The following is a 12,009-nucleotide window of genomic DNA, read 5'->3' as shown; positions in this document are numbered from 1 at the left end:
TTTGACCCATGTAGAATTGCTCATGGAAAAGTCTTTCCAAGTATGCCCATGCATCTATCGAATTTGGTGGCAAAGTAGTAAACCAAATGAAGGCATTTTTTTGTCAGCGAACTAGGGAAATACTTGATCCTTAAACCCTCGTTTCCCGCTAAGTCTCCTGCTTCTGTCAAATATCTAGCAATATGTTCCACCGTTGACTCGTTCGTTTCGCCTGAAAATTTTGTAAATTTGGGTACCTTAGTGCCCCTAGGCAATTCTGTCTGCATGATATAATCTGATATAGGGGATGTATAGTTTGGACGTCTAAGTCCAGTACTAAGGCCATTATTAGCCATAACCCTTTCTATCATGGCAGTTAAGTTATTTTCTGTAGCCAGATTTTCTCTTCTGACTCTTTGAACAACCTCATCTGGGTGTTCGTTCCTACCCACAATCCTTAATCTGGGTTGCTCCTCCTCCGTTTCTTGTCGAACGGGGACGGTTCTTTGATTTGAAGCTTCTAAGTTAATTATTGGAGTTCCTTCGAACACCTCCGTTCTTCGTGAGGGGCCTACATCCCTAGTAGTCGTCCTAGATGATGGAACTATGTCTTGTACACGTTCTAAAATGGGCCTTTCTTCTTGATTCGAAGGCTGTTTGTCTTTCCTTTTAGGTGGCGTTATTCCCATGAATTCTGCCATTCGATTCATTTGAGATGATATCTTTTGGAAAGTCTCCATGTTTTCTCTATTTGTAGTAGTAACATTTGCCATTAGTGGGCTTAAAACTGAAGTCAATTCTCTGGCCAAAACCCCTACCATATCATGGTTGCTTGCATCCATTTCTTGTCGAAATGCTGCTTGGTTATTTGTGGTAAAGTGAGGCATCTGGGTAGAGAAACCAGTGTTATGTGCACTTCGACCCACTGAACTAACATTTGGTGAAAATGTCGCATTGTTAGTTGGGGCATATATAGGTCCTGCCCCTCGTACGCCTGTTCCATATTGGTATGGCATTCCGTATGGATTATTTGGTCTCCATTCGAAAGCAGAATTCGCGCCTTGACCAAACAAATTGTTTGCAGCATTTGTCGAGGCAAACAATACGTCCTCTGCGCTTGTGGATGAGGGTGCGGTTGTCGACACTGAAACTGGAATAGTCCCTGAGGGTCCTGTATTATTTTCAGGCATAGTCTGGGAATTATCTGCAGGTCTCGATCCATTTGGACCCGTTGCATCTCGTGTTTCTTGAGTAGAAGTCGAATTTGCCGCTCCTGATCCTGAGCCTTGTGGGGGATCTTGATTACCCCCTGCACTGGCCGTAACGACCATTTTCCTGTTGTACCTTCGTTTGGGAATCGGTTGTGCACTGTTCTTTAATTTACCGTTCCTAAGGTTCATACAAGATCTTGATATCGTCTAGACAAAAATAAAGCAATTGATTAAAACAATCTGCTTGACACTGTCCCACTGGGCGTGCCAATTTGTTTACGGTGATTTCCGGTAAACAACCGCTAGTCTTCCAAACTATAATAAATAAGATTTGGTTACTTGCAGGATCGACTAGATTGATCCTAGGACACATAGTCAAGAAGATTGTCATCAATGTTTATTCGAATCATATTCATTATTTGTCTTCTTCAATAGGCGTTGTTCGATTAACAGAACAAATAGTCTTGACAATCACTTTGTTACATATAAATGTGACTTCAACGAAAAGATAAGTAACATAACATAGAAAATTAAAAGGACAATTGAAACGTAAAGAATCTTAAACTGCAGAAATATAAAAGACTTTGAAAGTAAATAGCATGAAAGTAATTCGAAAGTAAATGACATTAAAGTAAAGATGCAGAAATGTAAATGGCAAGAAGTAAACGAAATGCAGTAATTGTGAAAGATATTTAAAAGCAAAGGATAATACACATGTATTAAAATGGTGGTGTCATACGTACATTTTCTCAGCAAACTCTTTCTCTTAACGCTTGATACTTGAGTAAATATGTGAGTGATTTGTACAAAATGAACACACGGAATCCTAACATTAAGACTCCTATTTATACTAGTTTCGACCTTAACGGTCCTATACTAATCTGCTGCCACGTTTCTCATCAGAACTTCCAACGGAGCCATCTGTTATTGGACAGTTACGAAACCGTCTTCGAATTTCAAATCTTCCCGCCTGAGTCCGTCTTCGATGCGTGGCAGTGTATTAAACAAACACTACGAAAAAACACGCTAAGTAGTAATACTTGAATATATTTACAAATTCGTCTAAGTCCCCGAAGACACATACTTTTCACTAGCTTTCAGTATTCATTATCTTCATAGTGAACTTAGAAATATTTACTCTCGAAGCATGACCATCAGTAGTCATTCTTTTATTTTTAAGGGATGGCCATCAGTAACCATCTTTCCTTCGATTTTCTACCTCTTCGAAGGATAAATACTTCAAAACGAAATCTTCAGCTAACAGGAATCCTTTGAATTAGAACTTGATTTGATCTTGAGAGAAGCAAAACCCTAGTTGGAGGCTTGTTGCTTAGGAGAGAGAAAGTCAGGCTTATTTTCAGTGATTGAGCCAAAATAAAAATATAATGGGCAAATTTTGGGGTATGACACCGTCACATACCTCGTGAGGAAAATCAAATGGCAGATGCATTGGCTACCTTGGCTTCCATGTATCAAATGAAGTTTCCAAATGAAGCGACTCGAATTACCATCATGGGTCTGGATATACCGCCTCATATATTCGAAGTTGAAGAAGTCATAGAGGAGAAGCCGTGGTTTTATGATATCAAACTTTTTCTACAAAGACAGGAGTACCCACATGGGGCATCAAGCAAAGACAGAAGAACTTTGGGAAGATTGTCTGGAAACTTCTTCCTGATTGGGGATGTGCTCTACAAAAGGAACTTTGACATGATATTGCTCAGATGCGTGGATAGACACGAAGCAAACCTATTAATGCAAGAAATTCATGAAGGATCTTTTGGCACTTATGCCAATGGACATGCAATGACTAGAAATATGTTAAGAGTGTGTTACTATTGGATGACAATGGAATCTGATTTCTACAAATATGTGAAGAAATGTCACAATTGGCAGATCTATGCTGATAAGATCCATGTGCCTTTGACGTTTCTCAATGTTATCTCTTCTCCGCAACCTTTCTCTATGTGGGGAATTGACATGATTGGTATGATTGAACCAAAAGCTTCAAATGAACATCGTTTCATCCTAGTCGCCATTGACTACTTCACCAAATGGGTCGAAACTGTATCCTACGCCAATGTTACTCGACAAGTAGTAGTGAGGTTTATCAAGCATAATCTTATCTGTCACTACGGCGTATCCAACAAAATCATTACTGATAATGGTTTCAATCTGAACAATAAGATGATGAAAGAGTTGTGTGATGAGTTCAAGATTGAGCATCACAATTCTTCTCCCTACCGGCAAAAGATGAATGGTTGGGGTGGAAGCAGCTAACAAAAATATCAAGAAGATGTCCAAAAGATGGTTGTGACTTACAAGGACTAGCATGAAATGCTCGCGCTTGCTCTTCATGGGTACCACACTTCAGTTCGCACTTCAACTGGGGCAACTCCCTTCTCCTTGGTATATGGCATGGAAGTTGTACTCCCAATAGAGGTTGAAATTCCCTCCATGAGGATTTTAATGGAAGCCAAATTACTAGAAGCTGAGTGGTGTCAAGCTCGATACGACCAGCTGAATCTTATTGAAGAAAAGAGAATGACCGCTTTGAGTCATGGTCAGTTGTACCAAGAAAGAATGAAGAGAGTGTTCGACAAAAATGTTAGACCTCGAAGGTTCAAAGAAGGTAATCTCATGCCCAAGAAAGTATTATCTTTTCAACCAGATCCTAGGGGAAAATGGACTCCCAATTATGAAGTCCCGTATGTCGTTAAGAGAGCCTTTTTAGGCGGTGCTGTGACTCTTATGACTATGGATGGTGAAGAATTCCCGCGTCCTGTGAATGGCGATGTGGTCAAGAAATACGTCGCCTTAAAAAAGGAAAACAGAAAAGCTCGCTAAGTTGAAAACCCAAAAGGGCGACTTACGCAAAAATGAGCGTCTTGGTGGATTGAAAACCCGAAAGGGCAATCCAGAAAAAAATTAGAGACCTAAAAAAGAAAATAGTCATCCTGATGGATTGGAAACCTACAAAGGAGATCTATGCAAAAGTTAGGGATCATGACAAGTAACCATATCTGGTATGACCTGACCATCCTGAAGATGCTTTCTGAAGACTTCCAACTAATGTCAGCGTATGTCCGATATTCAAAGTTGTTAGGGAGAATAGTGATCATTGTATTTTGATGCAACCTTTCCCTTTAAGTTACCATTTTCAAAACTTTGTAATACATGAGATCATACTATTCACAAATTACCATTCTATTAATAAAATTTAAGCCTAATCTCATTTCTTGGAATTCTTATTTTTATTCTATCTTACAAGATTGCTGTAACACGGTGGGAGAACTGACTTTTTATTTTGCAAGCAAACAATGTTGCGGTGAGCAAGAGTCGCCACCTACTTTTATTTTATCCAATAACTCGGAAGGGCAAAAAGAACAGAAAAAGACCTTTTAAGAAAAACGGGTTCGGGGGTAGATTATGTAAAGGGAAGGTATTAGCATCTTTTTCATCCGTAGTTATCTATGGACTCTTAATTTGCTTAGCTTATGTTTGTTTGTTTGTTTTGAAAAGAAGTTTAAGGACTTTAGCTTAAAAGCCTAGCCTTAGTCTTTGAAAAGAGAGATGCGAAAAGCTTTTAATTGAGCAAGCAAATTAAGAACACTACCCTAAGTTTGTCCTTTTTTATGCTTTTTGCTCTCCTAAGAGAGATAGGGTTATCCTTACCATTTGGGGTAAGTAGTCCTATTGATTGGATGTGCGGGACAATCAAAGGGTCATCAGAGGTCGTTGAAGGCAACAAGTAGAGGTACCTCTAGCAAATTCAAAGGGACGATCATCTTTTCGTAGGCAACAGTTCGAGGGACTAGATCATGTATTCGTAGGCAACATCGAGGGTCATCGAGGGACCATGATCTTTGATGATTTTGAATCGAGGGACATTTCCTGTAGGTACCTCTATATTCGAGGGACACGACCGTTATTATTCGTAAGACAACCTAGAGGGGCATACCCTAGAGGTGAGTGTGTGCGAGTGAGTTAGATTCAAGTATATTATCTTGAATTATGTTAGCTAGCGTTTAATTAATTATCTTGCCATACAATCCTAATTACTAGCAGTTAATATATATTTGCAGAGAATTAAAGTACGGAAAAGTAAAGGTTCCTACGCTATTACAGGGCCTCGGGATGGGGGATACATAACCAAAAACGGAGAGTGCGGCAAAATAAAAGCGGAAAAGTAAAGGTCCTAATTAAACTATTACACCCTGTGAGCAGATACATAATATTGGAAAATGCGGGAAAATAAATAAATATACGAGAATTAATGACTTGTAAATATCCACAGGAAATGTTCACTGTCCTCAAAGATAGTACCTCACAAAAATCAAGAAAATGTTAGTACGAATATAAAAAATGACGCGTGAGAATATGGACAATGATTAATCGAAAATTAACAAGAAATAATAAACATATTACTCTTTAAACAAATGTTAACTAAAATAATATTTGGTATTTTTTAATATGGAAACAAAACTAACATATTTTTGTGTTTTAATATGAGAAAAATAAAAATCTAATTAGTCTAAAGCATGTTTTTGTATTTTTTTTATATAAAACTAATTTATCTAAACTCTAATATTTTTGTATTTTTGATATTAAAACAAATATTAAAAAGAAACTATATAAAATTAAACAATTAAATAAACTGGGCTGGAAACAGTAAATAAAAGGGGTGTGAAGAGAAATTCGGTTGGACTTATTTGAAAGAAAAAAAAGCCCAAAACAATTAACTGTCAGCCATGGGAGGTGTACCGCTGAAGTAGAGATAGTGCAAAGCAAAATGGAAAACGGGTCTGGACTTTTACAATTAAATGAGCCCAAGTTGAAGAAATTGAAGCAAAAAAAACCTTAGAAGCAATAGACCAAAACGGCAGCCCCCTTTCCCATTTTTTCTATCGGTTATCTCCCTCTCTTTCACGTTAAATAATTTCTCAAAAAAATTTCTATGTTCTTCTTCTCTCTCTGTTCAATTCAACAATAACAATAAGCTCAAAACCTCTCTCAGTCCAAATCTTCTAATCGACATAACACGATCCAACAATCACTCAGTAACAACAAGCAGTCAAAAACCCGAAAGCAACAAGCATTTATGAGCATAACAACAATCAAAGTTAAGCAGAGAATCGAGTAAGACAAATACAATAATATATCAAGAATTGCAAATGATTTACTGTAGTAACAACATTTATTCAATACAGAAATTACCGACAGAGAGGTGGATTTGCCGTGCGATGATGTTGATGACGTTGTTGCATTGTTGTGTTGAACGTTTTGTCGTGGCTGCGACTGGGTGAGTTCAGTCGGAGCTGTGTTGATTTGCGGTGGCCTGGTGGTGGTGCGGACGGTCGTTTGGGATTCGCGGCTTCGTTGGAGATCTGTTGGGCTGGGACAGATTCAGAATGTCTTGAGTTTCCTTCTTCCTCTTGTTCTTTCTATTTGTGAATTTGAAGCATATTCTTAGCCATGAAACTTGGGCACTGGGACAGATGCTGATGATTTTGGTTTCTTCTTTCACCTGAAAACATGAACACCATTACTGTAAACAAAAATTAATAGTTAATTTAGTTTATGATTTGAATGGCATTTGTTTGAATGAATTAAATTCTTAGCCATGAAACTTGGGCACTGCTTGGATGGTTTTTAATGGATGATGGTTATTTGGACTTGGGTTCCTTTTTGAAATACTAGTACGTTGTTGTCACTGGGAAGGAATATCCAAAGTTGAACTTTTGAATCTTAAAATGTTAGTTTAGAATATATTTACAATGAGAATCTTGAAATTTTTTATCAAAAAAACGACTTGTGTTTATCAAAACAATAGATGATAATATTTAGTTTTTTTTTTTTAATGAGTTAACCAAAATCGACCTGATGGAAAGTAGGAAAGAAAGAAAAATAAATCAATAACTATGTAACCTGACGAATAAGAGTGAATATGGATTAGAAAAAAATGTCTACAAAATGAAACAGTTAGTGTAAAATATATAATTTAAAAATAAGCATAAGAGGGAGGCCTCATATATTAATCACCCACAAAAACTAAAAGAAATTGAAAAGTTTATGAGAAAAAAAATTGTTGGTTAATTGTAATAAAAAATAAATGCACTAAGTGGAAATTGAATCCGTGACCTTTTGTTTACAAATCTTACTTTTTACCAATTGTGTTATGTTATTTATTTAAAATAAAAAGCAAATTGAAAGTGTATGAAGAATCGGTCAGTATTTTCTATTTATTAAAATATAAGCAATTTAAAAGTAAACTACTATATTTTAAAATAGACTTTAAATCGAATATTTATAAAATTCAGGATGTCCATGTAAATGAGCCCGAGATTTTATAAAATCCATTTTTTTGAAATAGTTTCGAATTTTCAAAAATGGTGGGCAAATTTTGGGGGTGCAACAATTGCTTTTATAAATTAAAAAGGTCTGAAACAAAGTTAAAACCACCTTTTCTTTAAAAAAACGATAAAAAGACAATGTTTTATTACAACTCGTGAATGTTAAAGGAAATGTTGACCTTGGTCCCCGAGAAAGTTAGACCTTGAAGTGTGAAACCAAGAACCAATGAATATCATCATGTGAATCAGCTGAGTCTTGATACGAGTATCTCCGACCAAATACATGGTTTCTTCTCGGAATGTGTTCCTTTTCAATGGTTTTTCTTCTCGGAATGAATCCCTGTGATGTTTAAGATTAATTTAAAGGGTTCTCCCTCCCTAGAGAGGTTTTTACCCTTGCAACAAATGTGATCAACGATTGGTCGAGTATCTGGTTATACCCTGGCGTTGTCATTCCCGATGTTGTCATATATGTCTGTTTTGTTAGCATATGCATAACATTCATTCATTCATTCATATTTTACATACTTGTGCATTGTTCACATTATTTTATCTTATCCCCAAGTGATGTCTTTATTCCTTCCATTTAAGCGTTCAGCTTTAGGCAGAAAGACACAATATCCTTGTGTTTCCCCATCGAGCTTGTTCCTCGTGGGAAGATCTTATTTCAACTTATTCATCTATCTAAGGATATGATGAGCCCCATTTTGAGCTCAGTCCTCAGTGGGAATTATCTTGTTTGGATGTGTCTCTCCAACTTCGTCTTGGATTGAACTTTGTCTCCATCAAGTTATGATTATTTGGATTAGCGAATCCCAAATTTTTTAAGGATGCATTTATTTTGCACAGTTGAAGACTTGGTATCCTTAGCAAAGAAACCCGTTTATGGTTCCTAAGAAAGTTGGATTTACATCCCTAGCAATTGATTATTGCCGCTACTTTTAAATCATGGTTCCCAAGAAAGTTGAATTTATATCCCTGGCAGTTGTTGCCGTAACTTTTAAATTTATCACCTGACAACAAGCGATGGTCTCTTTATTTGAGAAAACTTGTGTGTCCAAGATTCATTCCTAACAGAAGATGTCAGTCTCTATGGAGCAACCAAATCAATTCCGGAGAAGAAGCTTGTTGATGAAAGTCTCTCCAAGTGTCAGAGACAGTCTGTGTTGAAGTTTTTTCTTTCCCAATAAAAGGTCAATCTTTACAGAAACATTTTATTGAGGAGCTTGATGTTATTTTATTCCTATGAATGAAAGTCTCTCCAAGCGTCAGGGACAGGTCGTAGTTGAAGTTATTTATTCCTATGGATGAAAGTCTCTCCAAGCGTCAAGGACTGTTTGTAGTTGAAGTTATTTATTCCTATGGATGAAAGTATCTCCAAGCATCAGGAATAGTTCCTAGTTGAAGTTATTTTATTCCTATGGATGAAAGTCTCTCCAAGCGTCAGGGACAATATGTAGTTGAAGTTATTTTATCTTTTCCCCAGTAGGTGAAAGTCTCTCCAAGTGTCAGGGAAAACTCATGGTGAAAGTTATTATATGGAAGTTTATTGCAAATTTTATTCCCCGCAATAGTCAGTCTCTCCAGTGTCAGAAACAGTCTGTTGCATATCCCTAGTAAATCCAGTCCCTTTCTCCTAATTTGGAGGAAGGACGTTGTTTACCTGTTTATTTCCCTTATAAAAACCATCAAAAATATATATCTTGCATTCATATCATGCATGTGGGTTCTCAGGGTCCAAAATGCGCTACTATTTATTTAAGTCCCTCCTACCGCGTCGAGACAAAGATTTCAATCTTCCCCTCGAGGGCAGAAGAAACTTAAATAGGGGCAGCTGTTGTACCCCAATTTTTGACCACTGAGATCCCACCTAATCTCAAATAGTAGGATAGTTATCATTATCATCATCATCATGCATATGTTATTTGCTAACCAAAATACCAAAAATATTGTGGCTTGTTGCTTGTGTGTTGCTTGTTTCAAAACAAGAGACTGATCAAAGGGCCTAAGCAAATTAGGGTTTTGAAGATCAAAAGAAGCTCAAGGAATTCTCATGGATCAAGTGGTTATCCTCATCAAAATTGAAGTTTGAATGTGGCTCAAGTCAAGATCAACAACTTCCAATTCCATCTGGTGCACAAATTAGGGTTTTGACCTAATTCATCTGAGAAGTTGACTTTTAATCAGGACATGGCTCCATGGCTCAAATCATGACTCAAGGACCTCCAATACATCATTACATTCCATTCACATCATTCATTTGAAAAGGATATCATGATGAAATCTTCAAGAATGCAATTCATCTGAAAATAGTCAATTGTTCAAGTTAGACTTTGACTTTTGAGAAATTTGGTCAACCATGGACTTTTGAAGATCAAAATCGTCAACATACGATTATTGAAGTCATTTGATCAAGAAAAATCAAGAAAATAAATCAAGAATAAAAAAGTCAAAGTTGAAATACTTAGAAATTTTTCAAGTATTTAGGCTATAACTTCACGTGCAAGCAACCTAAAATTTCAAATACAAACTCAAATATCTCCCAACATGAAAGTTGTAGATCTTGATCAAACAAACAACTTTTCCACTTGTAACTTTTTCTCAAAAAGTGATTTATTTAAGATATATTGGATGAAGAAATTTTAGGTCAAAACACTTAAAAAATTTCTAAGTGTTTAAACCTAGTTTTTTTCCTAACTTTATGGCCAATTTTCACCAAGTTCCCAAATGATATTGAGGAAACACCAAACAAGTGGATTGAAGTATGTAGAAAGGGATTTTCAAAGATACCATTAGCATGGAGTTTCAACACTTTAGCCATGGGATATGATTTTGTGAATAAGACACCATAACCCTAATTTTCCAAGCCATGGAATAGAAAGTTATGATCCAAAACCATTTCAAATGAAAGAATCTTGAAGTACAACTCCTATAAATTGCTTGAGGCACCAAGATTAGATGATTTCACTTGCTTTTGAGCTATAACCAAAGTGTCTTATACATTATCCAAGTGAGCATTCCATTTATGGCACAAAGTTAACACTTACATTCTTGAAAAGCCACTTTAATCACCAAGTCAACTTGTCTTGAGCCTCTACATTGTTTCTTCAGTAGCAAAAGCAAGTTGAACATCACAAGCAAGCCTCCACAATGCTGAGAAAGCAACTACAAGCATTCTCGAGCCTTGTACTTCATGTTGGAACCATAACTTATATGTTTCTTCATGAAAAACCAAAATGACATAACTTTCAAACCACAAGGGAAAATGTTGCGATTCTTTCACCCACAAACCCTAATTCTTACCTATAAATAGAGGGCATTGCCTCTTGCATCAAACACACCATAATTCTCCAAGTCACCCCCACTTGAAATTTTCATTTTTAGCCATTTGCATTTTAAGAGCCATTTCAAGTTCTAAAGTTTCTGAGTGTTAAACAACCATTCAAACAACTTCTAAGCATCATTTAGAAGATGTTCATCATCTTCACCACCCTCAAAATCACCCCAAACCAGAAATCACCATTTAATCTCCATTAAAGAGCACCTTTGAACCTTAAACTGAAATCTTTCATTTTGCTCGAGCATTATCCAAACTACCACCTCAAATACCTTCCATATAACATATTGAAGCTATCCAATCCATTGTATCACATATGTAACACATGGAACCAAGTGTCCCATTCATAGCTTTCCCGTTTTGCAGGTGCTATCGGGTTCTTAGTTCCAGGCTTGCTCAAGCTCAAGTAAGCATCCCAAAAGCTTCCCTAAGCTCTATAGAAGCTATCCAAATCCTTGAACCAGTTTTGTAACACCTCCATTGTAGAGTTCGATTTCCAGCTTCAAAGGTAAACTTTCAAACTTCAAACTCATTGATAGAGATTTCATTTTTCATAAAACTCGATACCATTGTGTTTAGAATTGCTTAAGGATGAAAAGCCCTCTGGTTTCATCCATTTATTCAAAATGTAGACCATTTAATTTCATTTTCAAAAAGTTAGGGTTCTTCTTGTTTTTCCAGAAATTAATGAGTTAGAGTTAAAATAAATTGTTGAATGGCAGATGGTTGGATTCGTATTGAAAAATTACACAACTTTGTTGTTTACATCTTTGAAAATGGTTGAGGTTTGGCCAAGATAAGATTTGTGAAAATATTTGTCTCAAGGTTGAAGATGAAGTTCAAACTGGTTTAGAACACGTTTTATTTTAGGGTTAATACCTATTTTCACCCTTGCCATATGGGTTTGGTTTGAAAAAACCCCTGCCAAAAAAAAGTTGCAAGAATGGCCTCAACAAATTTCAAAAGTTTCATTTTAGCCATTTATCAGGCCACATCATCAAAAAGTCTGATGTGGCAGTGTTTTTTTTAACTTTTTATTGAATGGAATTTCCACATCATATATTCAGCCAGTGCAATGACATTAATACCCTTAGTTATTATATCAAGAAAAACCCAAAATTTTATGCAT

The sequence above is a fragment of the Vicia villosa genome, linkage group LG2, assembly GCF_029867415.1.
Source record: "Vicia villosa cultivar HV-30 ecotype Madison, WI linkage group LG2, Vvil1.0, whole genome shotgun sequence".
Classification (NCBI taxonomy): Eukaryota; Viridiplantae; Streptophyta; class Magnoliopsida; order Fabales; family Fabaceae; genus Vicia; species Vicia villosa.
This window is presented reverse-complemented; position numbering follows the sequence as displayed.